The sequence below is a fragment of the Ambystoma mexicanum genome, chromosome 11, assembly GCF_040938575.1.
Source record: "Ambystoma mexicanum isolate Mex_15411 chromosome 11, UKY_AmexF1_1, whole genome shotgun sequence".
Taxonomy (NCBI): domain Eukaryota; kingdom Metazoa; phylum Chordata; class Amphibia; order Caudata; family Ambystomatidae; genus Ambystoma; species Ambystoma mexicanum.
In genome coordinates, this window is record NC_090934.1 from 1,374,602,719 (window position 1) to 1,374,626,225 (window position 23,507).

Here is a 23,507-nt window from a genome sequence, read left to right on the forward strand (position 1 = left end):
AATTTAGTTGCATTGGTTTCGCAAAAGTCTTTTTTTGTGTAACAATTTGTGCTTTTCTGAGTGGTCTCCCCCTCCTGGGGGTGAGATTTCTTTTGCGGGGAGCTGGCGGGTCGGTGCTTGAGTGGTCTAGGCACTGGAGTTTGTTTGGTGGAGTCTTACTCGACTCGTCGTTTAAGGTGTCAGGCTCTGTTTATAGATCACACTCCCTCACTCTTATTACCTGGGGCCGGTCAGCTGTGCCACCAGCAGGCGTACGTTTGGCAGAGATCGTCGGGGTGTTGGTGGATCCTAACACCAGTGGAGGATCCTGCACGATTAACGTGTCCTCAGTGTGTACACAACAATTCCGGGCGCTCGGCCACCAGCTGGAGCCCCGCCCCCCATGTTAGCATCGCAGGTGGTGAAGTCCGAAGCTTGTTCCATTGGGCTCCCCGAATATCGGAGAGGGCTCTCACCACTTGGGTGAAGCTGTGGCGTGATCACGACGGGCAGGGAGGTCAGCGCAGCGTCCTCGACCTCGCCGCTCATATCCTCGCTCCTCAAGGTAGCAGCCGGCGGTGTGGCTGGGACTGGGCTCCCCCCTAGGGGCCCTCCAGTCTCTGGTGTGGGAGGTGGGTCGACAGCCAAATCCTGCCGGCAGTCTTTCGTAGCGGGAGTGACTATCGCATAACTTTGGCCCTTGAGCGGGCTTGTATGAAAAGCTTTGTCGTACGCATCTAGCAGAGCATGGTTTGCCTTAGCCTTTGGCGCTCCTGTGATTTGCGGGTGAATGGTTAAAAGAGACAGAGCCGAATCGGCCATTTCGGTAGCTCTGTGTGCCAGGCTCTGTTTGCTTAACTTTGCTGGTGCCGACTGCAGGCGGCTTCTTTGTGAGTTGGGGCTCACTAGCATGTCTTTTCTTGCAAAAGGAGGTCTTGAGCTCCTTAAACGTCTTTTATCCTCTTCTGCTTTGTGTAAAAGATTAACTGGGGTGTTATTCGTCAGAGGAGGGAACATGTCTGCTAAACCTGCAGTCCTGAAACGGACTGCACAGACTGCTCCTACCTCTGCGGCCTGGGTTGGTTCTTAATGGGTCCTCCCACCGACAGACAATGAAGCTGGTAGACAGATTTAGAAGTCTTTGGAAACAGGAGCTCACAGAGGGTAGCGACTGGATTTTGTAAATTTCTGTATTGCATGTTTCACTGACAAACTCAGCGCGTAGGTAACACTTGATACTGGAGGCTATTCAAGTTATTCAGTTGGGTTCCAAGTAGTTTTCCTTGACTGCCTTCTCCCCGAAAGTCCAATCTACTGAATCCCTCCAAGTGACGATTGCTCCTGCTGAATTCTTTTTCCCTGAATCTGCCTCTTATTTCTCTTGCTCCAACTGTTCTTTAATGTTTCAACCTCCAGCCCCTCCTTTCCCTGTTCCACAATTCTCTCCCCCTCTATCTCTGTCCTAATCCTGTTTACTCCCATGGTCCTCCACTCTACCCACCTCTATCCCTCTCAAATAGAGCCTCCTTTCCCTATGCACCCTCTCCCTGCCTGCCACATTCACTCTCTACCACGTAATCCTCAGTTCCCTGTCCCTCTTCCTGCGTGTGCGGCAAAAGCTGATCCTACAAAGCGAGCCATGCTTTCTACTATTGCTCGCCAGGCATAGCATTTTGCAGCCCCTGATTTCAGCAAGTTGTGTTCACTACGGTTATTATAATTATAATAGTTCTTTTATAATCTTTGATGTAGGTTGTAAATCCTTAAGTTGAATTCTTCACTCTAAGAATTTAGGGATTGGTTTCAATTACTTTGCATCCTCATCTTTTATACCGGTAAAGGCAGTTGTACTGGTAGAAGCACCTGATGCCAGTGCTGGGGTTCAGGTGCTACCATCACTTTGGTGTCCGTAGATGCTGGGATTTAGGTGTGTGGTCAGACAGCTCATAGAGAACTACACTTCCACAATGAAGAACTATGTGCAGCCTGAAGTCCCTCAGACTTTCATCCTTGTGTGGTTATCAAATTAGTAGCATTCAGTTGGCGAATAATACTTGTTATAAGCACCTAGTTGCAATTTTGTTTGTGAAGTGCACTATGTATGTGTAGTAGTCATTTGTTTTTCCTCATATGGATGGCCAATGGGCAAAGAAGTTGAATTTGTTATCAATTGGCATGGACAGCTGCTGAAGAGAATGTGTAGTTGAGACTGGCAGGAGCTTCACCCACGCTCCACAACTAGCCTGAATATTCTGCTCATAAGTCTGCTCCGTTTGCTAGCTGAATGGACCAAGACATGTAACCAAACCAGAGAGAAGTAGTGATGTTTGATAGCTTGAAGATGGGAACATTTGGGGGTGAAATGGATAGTGGTTGGCTGAACAGAAGGTGGACAACCTTTTCAGGGAGGTAGATAACCTGTTCTCCATTTCACTAAATACAGTTGCTTATCTTTGGGTGATATAGATGGCAAGTGCACTCACAAACAAACCCTAGCTAGCTGGCCCTTGTCACATGATACCTGCAATATTGGACATACATTTTCAGTTACTTCTTTCTTATGCTGCACACTGTCCAGTAACGCTTTTCTCCTTTCCTGCCTTTACCGCGTGGCATTCAATTTCAGACTAGTCTTCTAGCTCCCATCTATAGTCACAGGATTTACGCCTATGACTTGAAGTATCCCAGTTCCTAATAATAACATTTTATTTCACAGGCCAAATTGTTTCTGCCCAAATAAGTATGGGAGACACTCGCACGCAAGGTTACATTTTGGTAACTGCTTCTGATTTTTCTAGTTGAGCTTGCCACTGACTACTAAAGGTGTCGCAGGAAGCACATTGCCCGAGTATGAATGAAGCTTATAGTTGATGCAAAACAAAGTGTCAATGGCATAGGGAAGGAAGGAGAACAAGAAAGGGAGGCACTTTGAAGGCAGGGCAAAGACCAACGGCAACATATAATAGGGCAGACTGAAATTATGAGACACTCAAGAAAGGAAACTATGCACAAGGAAAGGGTTTTGTATTCCATCTAGGGGTGTGATTAATTTTAGACTTTGAGCATCTGTAGAAATAAATGTGGCTCAGTCCCTCTTTGTATGTTACTCTGGCACTCTCTCTTAAAGCCCATGGAGAAGGGTATCTATACAAAGGAAAGCAAAGAGGCCCCACTGAAGACATAATAGAACATAATACACGTATAATAGAACACATAACAAATGCCAAGAACCCCAAATGAGTACAAAGTCTACCTGCAGGAGGGATAATTATTTTAACAAGCAGGAAGGGTGAGCCACTATAGGCTGTAGCAAATGATGTTATTCAATTGTGATTTATACTGTGCACTACTGCCATTTTCATGGTATCCAAACGCTCTGGCGAATCTGAAAAGGAACCGTTTTGGGAAGGCTTAGTTAGTAGGATTGAGAGGGAAAAGCACAAGAGAGCTTTGATGTGATGTTGGTAGCTTCAGTTTGGGAATAACAGTTGCTATGTGCTGGTTTGTTTTTAGATGGTTGCTGTTATGTGGTATTTGGTGCATGTGTGTATATGGGTGATTTGTGTGCGATTGGTTTAATGTCCTTTTGAGTGTTGTGGAGTGTCTGTAGTTTGCGTTGTCTGATTTGTTTTTTCCTGCAGCAGAGGTATGTGTCTGATTTGTTCAGTTTTTGAGGATGAGTATGCAGAGTATTAGAGAGTTTTTAGTAGGGTTAGTGTAATTGTCTGAGTCCTTTTCTGCAGGTTAGATTAATCCGTTGAATTCATCCGTTGAATTAATATTATTCTATGGTGATTTGCGGAAGGATGCTTTATTGTTTTGGGTGGCCCTGTTTTGGACAGTCCGGTTTTCATTGTTTTCGGTGTTTCTATTGTTCTGTGCTGGCGGTTTTTCTTCAATGATGTTTCCCGTTTAGCTTGGTGAGTTAAAGAGCTATGTTTTTAACAATTTTCTGAACTTTAGATGGTGATCTGTTCATATTTCCTTTGGGAGCGAGTGCCAAAGTCTTGCCGCTGTGCAGGAAAATTCTGATCCCCTAAATGTATGCTTTGAGTATTATTTCGGCTCGAGTTGAAAGTCATTGCTGGACCTTAATGTTCATTTTGGTTTGTAGATGAAAATGTTTTCATGTATGAATTCTGCTCCTTGGCCTTGGATTGCTCTGTTTGTTATGCAGATTGTTTGAAGGAAATTACATTTTTTGACCGCTAGCCAATGTTGTGCTCTCAGTGCTGGTGTGATGTGGTCTCTCTTAGTGAGTCTGAGGAGTAGGCCTGCCGCTGCGCCCTGTATTCATTGTAGTTTTTTCATAAGGTATTCCGGCATTCAGACATTATTATTATTACTATACACATTTGTAATGCGCCGGAGCCCACATGCATCAGGGCGCAGAAGAAGAAAGACAAGAAAAGGGGTGATACTGATTTGCAGCCCTTTCCTGAATTTCAGTAAGTCTTTTTCAAAGCGCAATGCTTTGGGAAGTTGGTTCCATAGAGTAGCGGAGTGGACACCAAACGATCTGCCAATACCCCTGGCAGGCTTACTCCTAGGAACGGACGGGCATACCTTGTCACTCGATCTGGTAGGTCTACCCGGATGGTGAACTTTAATACACACTTTCAAATTGCTGGGGGCTTGGCCATAAAGACATTTATGGACAATAGTCATGGCTTTAAAACGAATCTGCGCTTCCACTGGAAGCCAATGCAAGTTCCTTCTGTGAGAGGAAATAGGTTCTTGTCTGGCAACACTTTTGACAATGCGTACCGGATCATTTTGTAGGACTTGAAGACGCCTAATGCTAATCTTACTGTAGCCTATCATCAAGGCATTGCAATAGTCAATCCTTGGCATTATCAAGACACGAACGAGGGTGGCACAGTTAGCCTCAGTGACATAAGGTTTAACTCATCTAAGGAGCCTGAGGAGATATTGGGCTTTGCTAGAGACATTTTCAATGTGCGCATTAGAGTTCAAAGACGATTCAAAAGTCGCACCCAGTGTCTTGACTTTATCGACAGTTTTAATAAAGTGGTTCTCAATACAGAGGCCCTCGTATTGGCTGTCCAATATTGATCTAGTCTGGAGGGAGCTGAATAGCATAAGCTCGGTTTTGGTGGAGTTCAAACACATCCCATTGTTATCCATGTAGTATTGGATTGCTGCGTAAACTTTATTAACTTGCTCCAAATCCTCGGTATATGTGCCGCTCAACTCGGACAAGTTGGGTGTCATCAGACACATATGCTGTTGGCGTAGTCTATTCTTGACAAGACAAGAGAAATGATGGCGAGTGTTCTGTGTGGGAAGGTGAAGCAGGGAAGTATACTCTTGTTTGTGTGTAGGTGAATGAAGCATTTCTTTACTACTGCCTTGACTTGCGGATTGAGTGTAAGTTTGTTCTCCATTAATGGTTTAAGACTTTTTACCGCTTGCAATGGTTCTGGTGGGTTTCCCAATTCATTAGGCCAAGGAATATGGTGATGGTTCGACGGGTCATTAGGTGTGATCATGATTTCTGTTTTCTCCAGGTTTAGTTTAAGGCTATTGGGACTCATCCAATGGTTTATTTCTGTACGGCAGCTGATAAGAGTTGGGTTTTGTTCTTCGCTAGAGTTGATTTTGTAGATGATTTTTGTGTTGTCTGCGTAGTTGTAGAAGGTGAGGCTGTGTCTTTTGAGGAGGTTAATGAGGGGGGTCTTTTAATAGTTCAATAGTATTGATGAGAGTGATGAGCCTTGTGGGACTCCATATGTTTTGCAGGGTATTGACTCGAATGGAGTTATCCAAGTAATTTCTGTTCTTTCTATCATGAAGAATTTTAGCCAAAGTAGGGCTGTGTTGCCAATACCATATATCTTTGAGTCTTTTGAGGAGTGTTTAGTGGCGACTGTGTCGAAGGCTGCTGATAAATCAAAACAAGGGGGTAGAGCACTAGAATGAACAGATCACTGCACTAATCATATTTGTTAGAAAGTGGGTCCTGCTGTCGAAGGGTTGGGGGTGGTTCTTTTGAGACGGTTCTCTTCTGTCTCAATTAATTAAATGTGATTTGTTTGTAAGAACCCTGGTCACTCAGGTGCCGGAGTACTAACCAGATCGGTTATGACTTTAATTGGGTGGTCAAGAACTAAATGAGAAGTCTTGTCACTTTTGTGGGTATACCAGTGATTTATTACACACTTACAGCCGTGTGTTTCGACCCGACAAGGGTCTTTTTCAAGGCGTGTGTGTTGTAGCAAGAGGAAGTGCAATGTGGCTGGGAGCTCTTCATTAACTTAATCCCCATTTCACTCCTCTGCCCTCTGTCTGATTAGTCAGTTACCCTTGGGTGATTTCCCGTCCCAGTCACCTTCCAGCTTTCTGCTCTGTTTGTGGGTTTCCCTACCCTGTCCTTTGTCCTGCTGACCTTCTTTGTGGGGTTCCTTGCAAGTGCCTTGCCTTCCTGTTCAATTATGTCCGGCTGCTCACAATGTTCCTCATCTGCTCCTGTCCACCCCATTACCCTGATCCTACCATCTGCATCTCAACGTCCAGTGGAGTGACAGTAGTAACATCAGTCTAACTCCCCTGACAGTGCTTGCACTGTGCCTGTGCCACAGAAATGCAGGGGAAGCCTCTACGTGGCATAGGGAGCCTTTTGAGCGCATCAAAAAGAGCTTGATTATCTGGGGGGGGTGTGTAAGGAGGGCTTCCTGTGCCACACATCCACTCTTCCTCTTCTCTACCACGGCCACACCACTCCACTCCTCTTCTCCTCCTCCACATCACACCACTTCCTCTTCTCTACCACGGCCACACCACTCAACCTTTGGAAAAGCAAGAAAGACTTGGGTACGCAACACAGACGAGCTCTCGTTGTTGACAGTATTAGAGCTGATTTGATGTTGGAGTCTGCATTGTTTATAAGATCGTCCTATATCGATAGTAATGCTGTTTCCATTCCTCTCATGGGTCCTACTTGTGCTTGATCTAGTGACTGATTGTTTTCTACATGTTTCAGCATTTGTTTGTAGATGTAGCTTTCTAGTAGCTTTGCCAGGTAAGGGATGTTTGAGATTGTTTGGTGGTTGGTTAAGTCTTCCGTGTTTCCCGATGGGTCTTTAAAGAGTAGCTTTCTTAATGTATGCCAATTTGAAAGCTCAGGGTACAGCTCCTATTGCTAGAAAGTGGCTGCGGAAATAGTCTGCAGGTGTTTTCTGGCTGAGGATAGTCTTCTATATATCTGGTGGGAAGGGGTATGAGGGAGAGCCGGCTCTGTTACTTTTGCTAACTAGGTTGTTGATTTTTTCTATTGAGATTGGTGGAAGGTGGTTTAGTCTAGTAGATGGTTCCGGTAATGTCTGGTTAGGGGTTATTTATTGGACATTTGTATGGCGCTTATACACAAGTCTTTCCAGGCGCCACAAGACTAGATGGTTGGGTTGGGTGGGGGATCATGGAAACAACAGTAGAACAACACAACGGTTATATTGGCTTGTGACAATCCTACCATGCAAGTGCATGACAAGGTGGTAAGTGCAGGTGGGAGGGGGTAGAGAGAGAAATGCAAGAGAAGTGCCCACAAGGGTGGGCAGGGCAAATGCTGGGCAGGCCAAGGCGGCAAGTGCCAGGGGAAGAGGGAGGAAGGGAGGATGAGTGCAGTGGACAGAGAGGATCAGGTTGGGCTAGTCCGGGAAAGGGAGCCCGAGGGCAAGTGCTGGCAAGGGATGCTGGGGGACTGCTAGGGGGTGGTCTGGCTCTGGCAAGACTCTGAAGGGACCAGGCCACAGTCGCATCGGCAGAGGGAGAGTTGGCACAGGAGGGGGGCAGGGAAGGAAGAGCAGAAAAGGAAAGTATTGAAAAGTTTCTGGAACTTAAGAAGATCTGGCTCAAGTCTGAGGAGAGCAGGGAGGCCATTCCAGGGGGAGGAACCAGACGATGAAAGGGAACTACCTCCCACTCTCTGCTTGGATAAATGTTTGACCTGCAGAGAGTTGGAACCAGAAGTCCAAAGGACTCTGGCCAGGAGGTATTTAGGGAGGGAGAGCAGGCTGTAGAGCTGTCACATGACCCAGACAGCCTTGTGGATGATGCAAAGGGTCTTGAATTTGATCCTTGCGGTCACCGGGAGCCAATGGAGAGATTTTATGGCTGGAGAGATGCGGTCCCTGGGCTTGAGGCCAAGGATAAGTCTTGCAGTCCTATTCTGGATAAGTTGAAGTGGGCGAAGGGAGGGAAGAGGCAGATTGAGGAAGAGGCTTTTGCAGTAGTCCAGCCTAGAGAGAACCAGGGCTCTGGAGACATTGAGCTTCTGGGGAAGGTGAGGAAAGGTAGAATGCCCCTGAGGAGGTGCAGCTGAAAGTTGGACTTCTTGCCAAGGTCTGTGATGTGTGGGGTGGGGAGAAAGAGAGAGAGGAGTCAAAGATGATCCCAATGTTTTTGCCTCACAAGTGGGTGAGGGGAGAGGACACAGGGAGTCAGGCCAGAGAATTGGGGGAAGGGGGAGACAAGGAGCTGGCATTCCAATGAGAAGGATCTCTGCTTACTGGCATTAAGGCAGAGATCATTGGTGGAGCACCATTCCTGAATAGCAATGAAGCCGTCCAGTATGAGGGAGGAGCAGGAGGAGGTGGAGGAAGGCACCTTGAAAGAGAGCTGTGTCATCTCTGTAACACTGGCAGTGGGGGGAGAAAGTGGAGATCAGGTGGGCCAGAGGGGCCAGGTAGATGTTGAAGAACCAAGGCGATAGGATAGAGCCCTGAGGGGAGGGATGCCACTGGTAGAGAGTGAGGTGGAAGAGAGAAAAGGGCCCATTTGCACTTGGGAGGGTCTGTTTAAAAGGAAGGAAGTCAGCCACGCCAGCACCCAGTCCTTGATGCGTAGGGTATTATGAAGATGGTTTATGAGGATGGAGTGGCTGACTGTGACAAAAGCAGAAGAGTGATCGAGGAGGATCTGAACAGAGGGAGTGTTGAGTCCAGGTTAGAGAGTAGGTCTTCACAGGTGTTCAGGAGAGCAGTTTCCATGTCTGGCAGCCCTAAAACCAGACTGGTGGTGGTGGAGGCAACCAGCAATTTCACTGTTGAGGGTCAGTTGGGGGATGACTAGCTTCTCCATGAGTTTGCCCAAAAAAAGTGGTGATGGAGATAGGGTAATAGTTAGCTGGGCAAGAAGGGTCAGCAAATGTCTTTTTTAGGAGAGCGTGCACAAGAGAGGGGTTGAGGGAGGGAGCCAGTGGCAAATGAGTGGTTGCAGAGGTCAGCCAAGGCTGGAGCAAGAGAGGCGATGTTGTCCTTGATGGTTCTGGAGGAAGAGGGGAGCACCTGTTTAGAGGAGACTTCCATAGAGTGGACAACTCTAGAGCTATCATCTAGTGTAATGGGAAAGAAAGAGGAGAGTAAGGGGGGGCCAAGGAAGGCGGGAGAAGGGGGGTGGGGTGAGCAGGTGACAAAGAGGACATGATGTCCAGGGATTTGTAGGAAAAGTGGGTGGCCAGGGCAGAGCAGAGGGCCAGGGAGGGAGGAGGAGACTGCAGTGAGGTTGGCAAGTGCCTTGCAGATTTAAAGAGTTCAGCTGCCTTATTGGTGTCTCCAGAGATGCAGGCTTGCAAATGAGCCCTCTTAATGACTTGCTGGATGTTTGTGATTTTTCTTTTGAAGGGGTTTTCAAGGTCATTCCATAGTTTCTGTGATGGGTGTAAGGGAGGAATGGTTCTTTTGCCTCCACCCCTGTACATTCTGCACGAAAGAAGTCTATTGCTCATCCCATCACGGGGAGACGTTCCCCCTTCTCTTTCCTCTTATGACAGTGGAAGGAAGCCATTGGATGATGCATTCAGACTCCATTTTGTGCCACCTCAGACTCCATCTTTTTACCAGGCCACACAATGATCTCTAAAAAGCCTTCTCTCCCTCCGTTCAGCGCCGCGCACAGCCAGCCCTGACACCTCCACCACCTCCTCCCCTGTCTGCACCGCACCAGCCCTTTTCTCACAGAAGCCCAGGTGCAAATTGTTGCAAATAGATACAGTATTCCTTCTCTTCCTCTAAACTCATTGCCCTGTGTGTGACCGGGGCGAATCTTGACTTGTGTACTCATCCGTCTCCACAAACCTGCTCCTTCGACCCCCACCTTTAGAAATGACTGCCTGCACAACCTTTTGCTCCCCTACTCTCCTTTCATGTTATAGTTGGTGAGACCCTTCCCCATGGACCACCCTAGATTCCCCCCAATATACCTAATCTGTATATTCTCCATGAACTAACACCCGTCAATCCATTCGTTTGAACCATGAGGCATCGGGGAGAATAAATCTCGCATCAAAACCCCCAGATAAAGCACCTGGGAAAAGGGACCACCGGCCCCCACAAGGGCCTGGGTTAAGAATGTGTATATGTTTGCCCACGATTTATAGGCGACCCCTCATTCTGGTGTAAGTTTTATGCCCTGCATTACTCTTTGCATACCAATGATTTTTGTATAGTTTAGATTAGCTAGAACAATCGCATCTTGTGGACCCAGTCTGACCTTCACCTCGCAGAGATGAGCCCAGCTGACCCACGTTCCCACAGACCGCCCCAGCTGCAGCAGTCAATTGTAGTCTGGCACTGCTTATTGTTACATACTGGGCCATAGGCGCCCACCAATGAACGTTGCTATTTCACACCGTTTATCATGACGTGTTTTTGCTTTAAAACATACCGTTCATGTATTATTTGGCAGAGCGCTCTCAGAGCAGCAGAGTCCTCTGTGTGCATCTTTTACCCGATATAAACTTTGTTCAACTTGTAATCTTTCTCCTGGTTTCATTCCCTACTGGGGTGTGTCCATTTATTGAGTTTGGGATCTGCGTTTTGGGGAATAACCACCTTCATGGGTTAGGTGTGTTCTTGCATACTGTTGGGTTTCTTAGTTTGTTGATGATGTGGGACATCTCTTTCTGGGTGTTGCTTGGGTTTGTGATCTATTTGTTGTAGTATGTCTTTTTTGATTTAAGTATTTCAGCTTTGTAAAGTCGTATTTGTCTTTGGTATGTGATTTATTATTATTTTTTTGTTGGTCATAGATTTTCCTCTATTCTTGTTCCAGTTGCCTGCTCGTTTTTTTCAGGGCTCTGAGGTGTGGTGTGAACCATCTCCCCATTGTTTTCTTGAGAGGGGTTTGAATGGTTTTTCTGGTGCAATGTCTAGTGTTTTCGTGATCCATTTTTGGATTGTCTCAGTTCTTTCTTCTATGCCGGCTGACTCTAAAACAGTCATTGAAGGTTTTGCAGCTTTCAGTCTGATGTTTAGGTACACAATATTTATGGATTTCCAGTTTCTTTTCTGAAGTGGATCATTTTTGGGGAGGTTAGCTAGTATTCGCGACTGCTGGTGGATCACAAAGGGTATTTATGAGGAGGTTGCTCCAGAGGATTTGCATTGGAGGTGCAGTTGTGACCAGATTTGTGTTGCAGAAGATTGCATCTAGGGTGTGGCCTGCTGTGTGTGGGTCACTCCTTTCACTAGTTGTTGTAGATGCAACGTTGCTAGCGGATTTGTTAAGAGTTTGGGGTGAATCAATGTTTGCTTCTTCAAACCAGTTGTTGAAATCTCCCAGTATGATCAGATGATCATGCTTAATAGTGATGTTCTTGATGGTGTCCACAAATGTGTCAGTGAAAGTAGGGGTTGTATGTCTGTGACCTGTGGACAAGTAGGAACAATAGGTTGGTTTGATGATCTAAGGCTAAATGCAGGAGGAGTGATTTGCAGTTTGGGATGTTTAGTGCTGGTGCTGCCCTCTTTAGATAGTCCTTGTATGCAACTTCGAGCCTCCTCCTCTTTTTCCTTCTCAGTTGGTTTGTTTAAGTTTGAAGTTGTTGGGTAGGGAATTGTGTTCTGTTACTTTGAAGTTTTGAGTTAGCCAGGCTTCGATGTGGAGTAGGATGTCTGTACCTCCATCACTTAGCAGTTCGTATATTTCTGTTGTGTGCTTTGGCATTGCTCTGGTGTTCACTAGGTTGCAGTGTATCTTTTTGTTTTCTGCGGTTTGTTTGTCCTTTGGCAGTGGCGTTGGTAATTTCATTTGATATGAATTCATTTTTCCATCAGGTTGTGCCTTCAACTTTTTTGTTTCCGTTTCTTTGTTGAGTAGGTCAGAAAGGTTGCGTCTTGGGTTGATGTTTTCTTCCGGTTGTCTGTCTGCTCACATTGATGATTTGTTGCGTCAAGCAAATATTTTGTTACGAATGGTGTGTTGAGGTCTTCTTTCTGTTGTGCTTCTGTGGGTTTTACGTCTGTTGGCTGTCCTGCTTTCCTCCTTATGTGCTTACGGTTCTTGTGGTAGGTTGGTTGGTTGTGCAAGTGGGTGGTAGGTTGATCAGTAGTGATTTTGGTCTTGTTGTGGCAAAGGGGCTCTTCAGCAGTCGATGTGTAGGTCTGTTATTTCTTGGTGAAGGTTGGTTCCAGATGTGGTGTTTTTGAGATGGTTGGCATTGTATTGGTTCTGTTTTGGCTATTTCTTGTTCATCTGTCTTTCCTAATATATTGCATTTTGTGGTGTGGGCTTGTTACTTGGGGTTGACAAAGTGACAAAACCAGGCAAGCAGTTGCATGGAACGAGTGTCAAACATTTTAGAAGAAAAAGGTTTCAGGACACGGCAGACTGGAGTAGTTGGTCACAAAAGGTGCACAAGCAGAGAGTGAACAAAAGGCATTGGTACATAGCACTAGAACGGGTGACAAAAGAGGAAATGGGACAGAAGGCAAAGACATACCTGGTAAAGCTGGAGACTATAAAGACATACGATCAGGCAAATAAAGCCATGGCTGAAGGCTTCTGATGCTGCATGAAAGCAGCACAGTGTGGAGAACCAGGGAGACACGTGCAGGCAGATTGCTCACCAAGCAAGCAAAGATTGAATTGTCAAGCGTTCCAAATGCAAGGTTCAGTAAGCAATACATTAACAATTTATTTATTTATTTATTCGGATTTGTAAAGCGCACAGCAGCCCTGGGGCATTGTGGCGCTTGTTACATACATAAAATGGTTACATATACAAGATCATACAAGAATGTTACAGGAAATGTGATATTTACATATTTACAGAAAAGGCTACATTTTTACTGTGCAAGGAGTGAGATCTTGAGTTTCCTACGAAATGCAGGGAGTGAACTTTCTGCTCTGATGTCTGTAGGTAGTGCGTTCCAGGCTTTGGCCGCAATTTGGGGAAGCCTAAGCCACCGGCATTGGCTCGATTGATACGAGGGATGTGGAGTTGGTTAGTGTATTGTGTCCTGGTGGGACGTGTAGATGAGGATTTGGAGATGGTCTCAGATAGGTATGAGGGTGTGGAGAGGCATTGGCATTTATGTGTGAGGGTGAGGATTTTGAACGTGATTCGATCTTTGACCGGGAGCCAGTGAGCTGGCTGTCTGGCCTGGGTGATATGTTCCCTTCTTGGGATGCTTAGGGCAGCACGGAGGGCGTTGTTCTGCGTGACCTGTAGCCTGTTGAGGTTTTTAGCAGGTGTGCCTGCCAAAAGGGCATTGCAATAGTCTAGTTTTGCTCCAATGGTTGCTCTAGCTATTGATAGGCCGTTTGGTTTGGATAGGTATGGTTTTATGGTGTTTATTAGTTTGGTGGTATGTGCAGAGGAAGAGGTGATGGTGCTTACTTGCCTAGTCATGGTTAGTGAGGAGTCTAGGTATACTCCCAGCGTCTTGACTGCTGTAGAGACCGGGATGGTGGAATTGTTGATGGTGAAGTTGGCATACAGTTTATCAAGCTTAGCTAAGGTGTTTTTTTGGCCTAGTATCATAATCTCTGTCTTGTCCCCATTGAGGCAGAGTCCATTTACCGCCATCCAGGCCTGGATACTGGAGTAGATTGTGTGAAGTGCTTTGGCGTCGTCGTAGTATGATCCTGAGAGGGGTAGAAGTACTTGTGTGTCATCAGCGTAGTTAGTATACGCGATGCTAAGTGAGTCAAGTTTGGCGAAGAGGGGCTTCGTAAACAGGTTGTATAAAGTAGGTGCTGTGCAAGATCCCTGCGGGACTCCGCAGTGGATTGTGGTAGATGTGACGTTGGCTATATCCGAGAAGACTTTCATGGCTCTTCCTTCGAGGAAGGAGGTGACCCAGAGAGCTGCTTCTTTGGAAAAGTTGGCCGAGTGTGTGAGGTGTGATGTGAGAGTCTTGTGGTCAACCAGATCGAAGGCGGCTGAGAGATCTAGGAGAAGCAGCAATGCTGGCTTTCCTTTGTCCATGATTTGGGTGATCTTGTTCTTAAGGTCTACCATAGCTGTTTCAGTGCCGTGTCCTTTCCGGAATCCGGATTGCCTGGTCCCTAGGATGGTGTGGGTTTCCAGGAAGTGTTGGATTTGGCAGTGGGCAGCTTTGTCCAGTATTTTCAGGAGGAAAGGCACTGTGGTTATTGGTCTGTAGTTATTAGGTTGTAGAGTATCTAAAGTCGTTTTTTTTAGTAGTGGGCGGACCCAGGCCTTTTTTGGACTGGCTGGAATGAGGCCTGATTTGAACGACGCATTGATGAAGGCTGTGAAGAGCGGAGCGAAGCGGTCTGCGCAGTCTTTAATGAGCTTGGGTAGGCATATGCCCCCTTTGCAGGGAGAGGGTTTGAGGTTTTTGAGGAGGTTTAGAACTTGTTGTTCAGTGATGTCCTTGAAAGAGAACTCCGGTTTGGTAGAGTTGGTGGAGTCATGAGTTAGGTTAGTTGGTTTAGTCCCCATCTGAGGGGGTAGGGCTTTGCAATGGTCCTTAATCTTCTTTTGGAGGAGGTCAATTTTGTGTAGCATGGCCGATTGGATGCTTGCACACCACGCTTCATCTTTGACTATTTCATTGCGGGAGATGGGTGGAGAGATGAGCTCATTGAATATGGCGAAGATTTCTCTGGAGTGCAATTATGCATTGGAGATGCATGCGTGTGTTGAAGGCGTTAGCTTTGGCTGAGGTGATTGCTGCTTTGTATTTGTGGGAGATGAGGTTGAACTCGTTTTTCGTGATGACGCTAGAATTGGTTTGCCAATTTTTCAGTGCTGCTCTTTTGCATGTGTGCAGTGACTGAAGTTCTTCAGTGAACCAGGAATTGGTGTGTAGTGATTTCTTATCTTTTTTGGATTCGAGAGGTGCTATCTCATTTATCGCTTTGGTGATAATATCCTAATAGATGTTAGGTAGGGTGTTCGGGACAATGAGCTCTAGGAGTGCAACACTGAAAAGTAATGGGTGGAGAAGCTTTGAATAAATCGTGGCCACTGGCATTTGCTCTGGGCAGCCTTCTGTGCCATCATTTGTATGCCTGCTCTTCCATTATTAAAGTTAAAACCCACATGCATATCAGACTTGATGCCACCCTAAAAGGGGTAGTTCAGCCTGAACTGCTAGGTCACATTCTTTCGGCATAAGACTTCAAGCAACCCCACTCAGATTTCAAACTTCTTAGGCAACATGAGTGAGGTGTAGCTCTAGACACAGTGTGGTCACGACTCCCATCTGAGCATTCCCGCACCATTTAAGGTGCCTTGCTGTCATAGGTCTTTATAATTCCCTGCTTCCAAAGAGCCTTAGAGAAAGGAGACAGTCCTTAGGAACGCCAGAGTGCCCAACAAGACATCGCCAATGAAAGTTGTGTTCTGGAATCCTGATTGCTTGTGATTGATTGTTATTGATCCAGAAATTGTCAGAGTATTGGGACTGTTTATTTTGCTAGAGATCCCTTCCAAGAGAAATGCCCAACCTCTTCTGTCTTTGTATTCCCCAGTAAGAGCTGTTCAATATTAACCATTGCCCATCCCAAGGACCTCAGGCCTTTTTAAACGCATTCTTACAACTGTGCATTTTACCTGAACTTTTACTTTTTCCGCTATAGTCTGACACCTGACCTCAACTAGAAGGCCTACTGTTAAGATGAGCACCCATCCAGGTTTTGGCCCGCATTGTCTCATGCTTGCTTTATATAGAAGGAAATATGAATTCTGGTTTGTGTTCCTATGTCTTACAATATTCTCGAAGAGGATATTTGTTATAGACTTTGAAAAGTTTTGTATTTTTCTTTTACTGAGTAGGTGATGCTGATAAGGCATGGTGGATATGAAGAAAATTGCCAAAGGTTGGGTATGTTGAGAAAGCCTTATTGTAATTTCAGTGTTTTTGGGATACCTAGAGGGAGAAGTAAATACAGACGTGTCTAAAAGAAAAATTAGATGTCCATCCACATTGAGCATCATGAAACAACGGCAGTGAGAAGCGAGGAGAGTTTGAGTCCAACCAAATGAGAAGATTCCCCAATCCGGTGTTCTTCTTCGTTAGTCTTTTTAAACATCCGTTCTCATGAAAATGACATTTATACGTGTTCTCTTCTGTTGGAAAGATTTTCCAAAGCTGCGGATGACCCGGCTCAGCCCTCGGATTAGGCTGGAGGGCGTTCCATAGTGTAGGGCTCTGGACGCTCAAAGATCTGCCTCTCTGGCTAAGGAGTTTAGGCGATCCGCGACCAGCGTTTGGAGTTCCTTGTCCTTCCACGTAGGGGGGACATGTCCTAGCGACTAGTAGTTGGCCCTTCACGAAGTGGTGTTGGACTGATTCAGCTGGTTTGCCGGCACTCATAAGGGGAGCTGCCTAAAGTGCAGAAATATCAATAATCATCCTCTAGGTCAAGAGGAACCATGAAAGGAAATACAGCTTCTCAACGACCTTAACAAATAAACACCCTCCTCCATTTTTGCGCAATTAATCCATTTGGGTGAGAAGGTGGCGACTGAGCCACAGTAGATCTCGTGCAACGCTTTGTACATAATGTACCTTTCATTTTTTAAACATTTGTATTTTGTGTAATGAATTTGTAACGTGTCTGCATGTAAAAAGAGTTCATTTCCATTCTCAATCTTTATATAAGAAACTGGTCAGTTGCTTTCTTTTTTTGCAAATATTTGTTGATTATCACGTCTGCCTTTCTTGGGCCATGTGCACGTCTCTCTCTCTCTCTTTGTCTCTCCATCTGCCTGTCGACTCCCCCCCCCCCTGTCGCCATCTTTCTTCCCCCCCTCCCTGTCGCCATCTTTCTTCCCCACTCTCTCTTTTTCCCTCTGACTCGCTTTATCTCACTCAAAGTTATGGCTAAGAAATATTATATCTCCATTCCCAAAAAAAGTAATTATTGTATGTTTATATATACTAGCATATATGATCTGAGCAAGTCCTTATCTCTATCATAGATATCAAACGCATGCAAGGCATATTGTTTCGGCTCTTTACTGGTCTTGCCTACAAAAAGGAAAGGTGTGTGAGAGAGAGAGGGAGGTCTCCCTTGCTCTCGCTGGGGTGGATTTGCAGAGCGGTACAGCACTGCACTTTGTGGATCATGAAATCTAGTGCGGCATCACTGTTGAGGGTGACTGGCGCCCCCCGCGCGCTTCGCCGTAAGCCCTGGCCCCAAGAACGCAGACCAACACGTCCGTCTTGGTTCGGGCTTCCCTGTCGCTCTCACGCGGCCGGGAAACGCCCCGTTTATTTATACTGCACGCGACGGCGTTCAACGTCACGCCGCCGCGTGCGTGCCCGTCATCGGGCAGCGCCACACTCCTCCTTTTTCGGGGAGAACCAACAACTATCATTGAACTCTTCACTGCAAACTATACAACACTGCAATTGAAACAAGTCATGAGAACAATGGGACAACGAAAACAAATCACACAACCCCTGTCCCATGAGCACCCCTTTATTGGCATCCACCCGGGTCCCCTTAGCTAGACTTTCTCACCCTCTGGATTTTCAGCCAATTGTCCCAGCACGTAATCGGTGAGGCGAGCTGGTTTCCCTCGCCCAGTCCTCTGGGGGTACCTCCTGCTTGCCTCCTGCACGGGTGACCTGTCCGCCGACGGACCCCGAACTGGGGACTCCGGCATGCAGGGTGGGTCTCCCTCGTTCTCCAGGACTCCTCCCAGGTCTGGGTCAGGAGGTGGGTCAGTTCTAGGGTCTCTGATCTTTTTGAAGAAGCTCACGTTGCGCGTCACTTCCGACCGTCCATCCGACGCCGTCACCATGGAGCCTCGGACGGCCACGACATCCAGTGGCTCAGGCTCGTACGGCAAAGAGAGTTTTCCATGCGGGTGTCGATTGCGAATGAGAACCTCATCGCCCGGCTCCAGCTGTTGTGGGCGAAGCCCCCTCCGCACGTTTTCTTGCTCAGTTCTTGCTTGCCGGTCCATCTCGACCCGTTGGTTGTCAATCACCGCAGGTTCCCGCTCTCCGACCTCCGGCAATAGCCCTCGCGGACACCTTCCGAACATTGCCTCTGCCGGGGCCACCCCCGTGGACGCATGTGGCGTGGTGCGGTATACTCTCAAGAATTGGTACAGGGCTCTCTGTAGGGACTGCCCCTGTCCTTGGGCAATTCTAAATGTCTTATTGAGGGTCCTCATCAGGCGTTCTGCCTCCCCATTCGCTCGAGGCCACAGGGGCATGATCTTCCGGTGCACCACCCCGCAGCTCACCATCAGTTCAGCAAATCGTTCACCCTGAAAGGGCGCACCATTGTCCGAACACAGCGTGTGAGGGAATCCGTGAGCCGCGAACAACTTCTCCACCGCCACCACCACGTGTTCAAACGCCACGGACTCCACGAACTCCACCTCGGGGTAGCGGGAGTACTCGTCCACCAGGACCAGGAAGTGGGTGCCCATGGTGGTGGACCCAAAATCGGCATGAACCACCTCCCACGGATGGGTCCCCCTCGGCATCGCCTCGATGACCGGCTCCCGCTGTAAGGGCGAGGCTGCCTGACACCAGACACAAGCCGCCACAAACTCGTCCAACTTGCGTTCCAGCTCGGGGAACCACACCTTCATCTGGAGGCGGGCCTTGGTCTTGGCGACCCCGGTGTGCCAGCGCGATCACCTCACCCACCTTTGACTGGGGAACCACAATCCGATCACCCCGAAGTAGCAGGCCCGACGCCGAGAAAGACAGTTCCTCACGAACCTTCCATAGTTGTTCTAGACCAGTCTGGGCCTTCTGAGTGCGTCCCGCCAGGGCCTCAAGCGCTGACTTCCAGGAGCCTTGCTGCATGGACTGCCTCAATACTTTGAAGCACTCATCCTGTGCCGCCGCAGCCTCCAGCTCCTGGAGAGGCATGGCATTCGGCGTGGCAGCCTCTACCACGACTTGGACATGCTCCTCAGCTTCTTGCTCACAGATGTAACGATCTCCTTCTCCAGGCGCTCCGGGGTGTCTGGATAGGTAGTCAGCTGCGTTGTTTACCCCTGGCCGGTAAACCAGGGTCACCCCATACTCCAAGAGAGCCAGCATCCACCTCTCAATGCGTGCCGGCGGTTTAGATGACGACCCCGCTAGGATTGGCAGCAGAGGTTTATGGTCAGTATCCACCGTCACCGGGCGTCCGAGTACATAAAGCCGGATATGGCGACATCCCCACAGCACCGCCAGAGCCTCGCGCTCAATCTGCGAGTAGCGTTGTTCGGCATCTGACAGCGCCTTACTGGCATATGCGACTGGCCGGACGCCGCCATCACGGTCAATCTGTGTCAACACCGCACCCAGGCCTAATGGGCTAGCATCAACGATGATCTCCGATGGTAAGGCGGGATCAAAGAATGACATCGTGTCCTCAGCCGTGAGGGCGCCCCTAATGTCATCAAAAGCCGCCTGTTCCAGCGGACCCCAATTTCAGACGGTGTCCTTTCTTGTCAGGGCCCGGAGGGGCTCAGACCTGGATGCCAGGTTCTTGATGAACCGGCCACAGTACGTGACCATGCCCAAAAAGCTTCGCACCTCCAACACAGATTCGGGTGGTTGGGCCTTCTGTATGTCCAGTACCTTTTTTGGGTCAGGAGATACCCCCCCTTCCCTGAACACAAACCCGAAGAACTCCAGGGAGGGGCGCAGAAATTCGCACTTCTCCTTATGTAGTGTGAGTCCCAGCGACTGCAGCCTCTCGAATGTTTTCGCCAGATGGCTCAGGTGGTCCACCTCGGTCCTTGCGAAGACCAGAATGTCGTTGCTTATGTTTAGGACGCCCTCGAGGTCGGCTAGGGCACCCCGAATGATGTTCTGGAATACTTCCGCGGCCGAGGACACCCCAAAACTCAACCTCTTGTAGCGATATAGTCCCCGGTGCGTGGTGAAGGTGGTAATGTACCTTGAGTCGGGGTGGAGGACGACCTGATGATATCCGGCCCTGAGGTTGAGCTTCGAGAAGAACCGAGCACCCTGCACCTCCGCGATGATGTCATCCAGCGTCGGTGTGAGGTGCCTCTCTCTCTTAATGGCCTTGTTGGGGATTCTCATGTCTACACAGATCCTGACTGCGCCCGGTTGTTTGAGTTTCCTTGCCACCACTATGGGGGACACCCAGGGAGTCGGTCCCTCAACCTTCTTGATAATGTCTAGATCAACGAGGCTGTCCAGTTCTTTGTCTACCTGCTCACGGAGGTGGAAAGGTACCCTCCGATGTTTGAGGGCCACCGGCTGTACCGACTCATCAATGTGCAGCCGCACCGGCTCCCCGACCATCTGCCCAATCCCCTTGAATAGGGCATGATGCTTCTCCAGCAAGTCATTAATGTCCTCCAGGTAGACGGAGTACGCGAAGCTTACGATGCCGAGAGCCTCCGCCGCTGCACAACTCAACAAAGTGTTCTTACTCACTGGTGTCACGTAGAAGCGGGCTGTGATGTGGGAGCCATCGTGTTCCACTTTTGCCACAAAGGCCCCGTCCAGAGGGATGGGCTCCACACCACCGAACGCGAAGATGCAGGCCTTTGGCGTGACCAGCCTGGGCGGCCGATCCATGGCGTTGTAATGTTCTCGGGCCATGACGTTCACCGATGCCCCTGTGTCCACGAGTACAGGGATCGGAGACTGGTTCACTTCGACCACGCACCTTGGTTGACGTCGATTCCTGCCTCTTAGGAGCTCCACACTTGAGACAAAGAATATGTTCTCTTCATCTTCTTCCTCTGCTTCTTCTGCCTGAGCCTCCTCCTCGCCCTGGTCCACCTGGGCGACATTGGACGGCCGACCTTGGCGAATGGCGACCGCTCGGCCCTGGCCCCTTGGCACCAGTACGGGCAAGGCCGCCCTACACACCCTTGAGAAGTGGTCTGGCAACCCGCACCATCCACATGTCTTTCCAGCTGCAGGGCACTCCGCTGGGTGAGGCAGGTCGTATCCGCATTTTTGGCAAATCTCTCCTGCCCTCCCAGCTCTGTCCCGTGTGCCGCCGGCATACCTCCTAGCACCTCTTCCCCCTCGCCACATCGCGCAGATCTCTTCAGTCTTACTGGGGCGCGACCCGGCCTCCATTCTTGCCGCTCTCGCCTCTGACACCTCGTGGCTCCTTCCTAACTCAAGGATGCGCTGGAGCGTTATCCCCGGCTCCATCAGCACTTGGCGCCTGAGCTTGCCTGATGAGCACGCCTGGATAAGCATGGCCCTGATCATGTCCTCTGCATCGCCCCAGGCGCAGGCGAGCGACAGACGCCTTAGGCGCCCATAGAACGTGTCCAAGGTCTCGTCATCTTTTTGTTTGGCAGAGAACATCACGAACCGCTCATAGTCCGCGTTGGCTAAGGGCAGAAAGTATGCCTGGAGGGCGGCCTTTGCATGATGGTAGGTTCCATTCCCTTGTGGCAAAGATTCAAAAATCTCCTGGACAGAGGGCCCTGCCGAGTACAACATTGTGGCCAGCCTGGTGTCATCATCAACCACTTGCGCAGCCCTGAAATACATGTCCAGGCGGTCCACCCACCTTCTCCATCGGGGCCCCAGGCTCGATGGCGGGCCCGACACATCGAATTCGGGATGGGCTGCAGGTCAGCATGCGCACGTACCTGCGCCATGGCAGGCGCTGCCTGCTGAACACCAGGAGCAGCAGCAGGTTGAACTGGGGGTTGAAGGGCGGGAACCGCTGCCTGACCATCTACTGGAGCTGCTGGTTGCTGCATTGGAGGTAGAAGACCCTGCGGGGCCACTGGTGCACGAGGATGAAACTGCGCCGTCACACCGTGTGCTCCGTCCTGGTCCTCGGTGTCACTCATGAGTTTGAGCGCACAGGCACCCCCATAATGCTGATTGGGGCCGCAACTCAAACATTCAGCCCACAGTGACTCTCAGCCTGGACCACCCCTGGATGCAGTGACTCCTTCCACCTCTGTGATGATGAAGAGGATGAAGATAGATGGAGTCACCAGGATGATGATGAAGGGGATGAAAAAGCAGAATGCCTTTGAGTGTTCCAAAAATTGGTAGCCAAAATAGTAACTGGATTCAGCAGGCCCAGTCAAGATAGGCCTTCTCCTAGCTTCCACTCGACGTAGGAAACCCAAAATTGAGTCGATGCACTAAATATGCATACCTCCGTGTAGATGTAGCTGTCAGCTACTGAAGTGTCCAAAAATTAGGCCTGGGGTCGTTTCAGGGCCCAAACCGGAGCTCCTTGAAATCCCACAGCCGTTGCACAAAATGGCCGCCAGCCACGTTGGCAATGCACTACCCGCGGCATGAAACGAAGTCGGTCCTTCGACCTCGTTCCGGTGAAAAATTGTTCCGATGATCACCGCCGGGCCCGGGCATCGTTTTCCCCCACTCGTCGCCACTGTTGAGGGTGACTGGCGCCCCCCGCGCGCTTCGCCGTAAGCCCCGGCCCCAAGAACGCAGACCAACACGTCCGTCTTGGTTCGGGCTTCCCGGTCGCTCTCACGCGGCCGGGAAACGCCCCGTTTATTTATACTGCACGCGACGGCGTGCAACGTCACTCCACCGCGTGCGCGCCCGTCATCGGGCAGCGCCACAATCACCACGCATCCATCTTTGCTCACATGAACGGCATCGCGAGGGAGGTGCCCATACAGTTCGCCTAGGTTTTACACTGCGGTGCCACCTCTGACACACCCAACTTCACTCAAATGTCGCGAGAACAGAGGGGCGGGCAGTGCGAGACCTTAGATTCCGGGCACATCTGTCTCGCAAAGCATCCGCAGATCGCCATGGCATCCATAGTGCTCAGCTCTTGGAACGGTTGGACGGTGGTTCTCAGGGTGTGGATTCTCCTGTACTCATGTTTACCAGAATTGTTACCTGTACAGTGCTTTCACCAAGGTGCTTTACATAGAATATATTTATCTGCAATTATTATTATCCAACAGAATGTGGTACTCATTAAACAACCTTGAAAGCATGACCGGCTTTGTTGACCTTTCCAGGATTCAAACCTTCTACTTGGAGATCACACACACATTTCTACAGCAAGAACTTAACACGCTGAGCTTTCTTATGGCTTACTGTTGAAATTGTGCCTGTTTTCTTGGTGTGGAAGTGGTTTTAAATGCTTTAAAAGTACAGAATTTGGTTTATCATCTTTGATTTGTTTCTCTCAAAAGTGGGAAAACAACTAACTTTTAACAGTTGTCCCCCGTTGTTTTTACCATGCGGGCAAAATGCCGACCAGGGTGGAAACACTGGCATCCCCCCTCTCACTAGTACTTCTGCACCCACGCACTGTCAGAGGGAGCAGGAAAGGCAGTGGCG

At 48.8% G+C, this 23,507-nt stretch overlaps 1 protein-coding gene across 1 annotated transcript in view; it reads left to right on the top strand.

Annotated features, from left to right (window-relative positions):
- The window catches only part of LOC138504450 (transient receptor potential cation channel subfamily M member 7-like), a 1,624,316-nt gene that overhangs the window by 1,460,308 nt on the left and 140,501 nt on the right, over window positions 1–23,507 (top strand). The window lies entirely within an intron of this gene.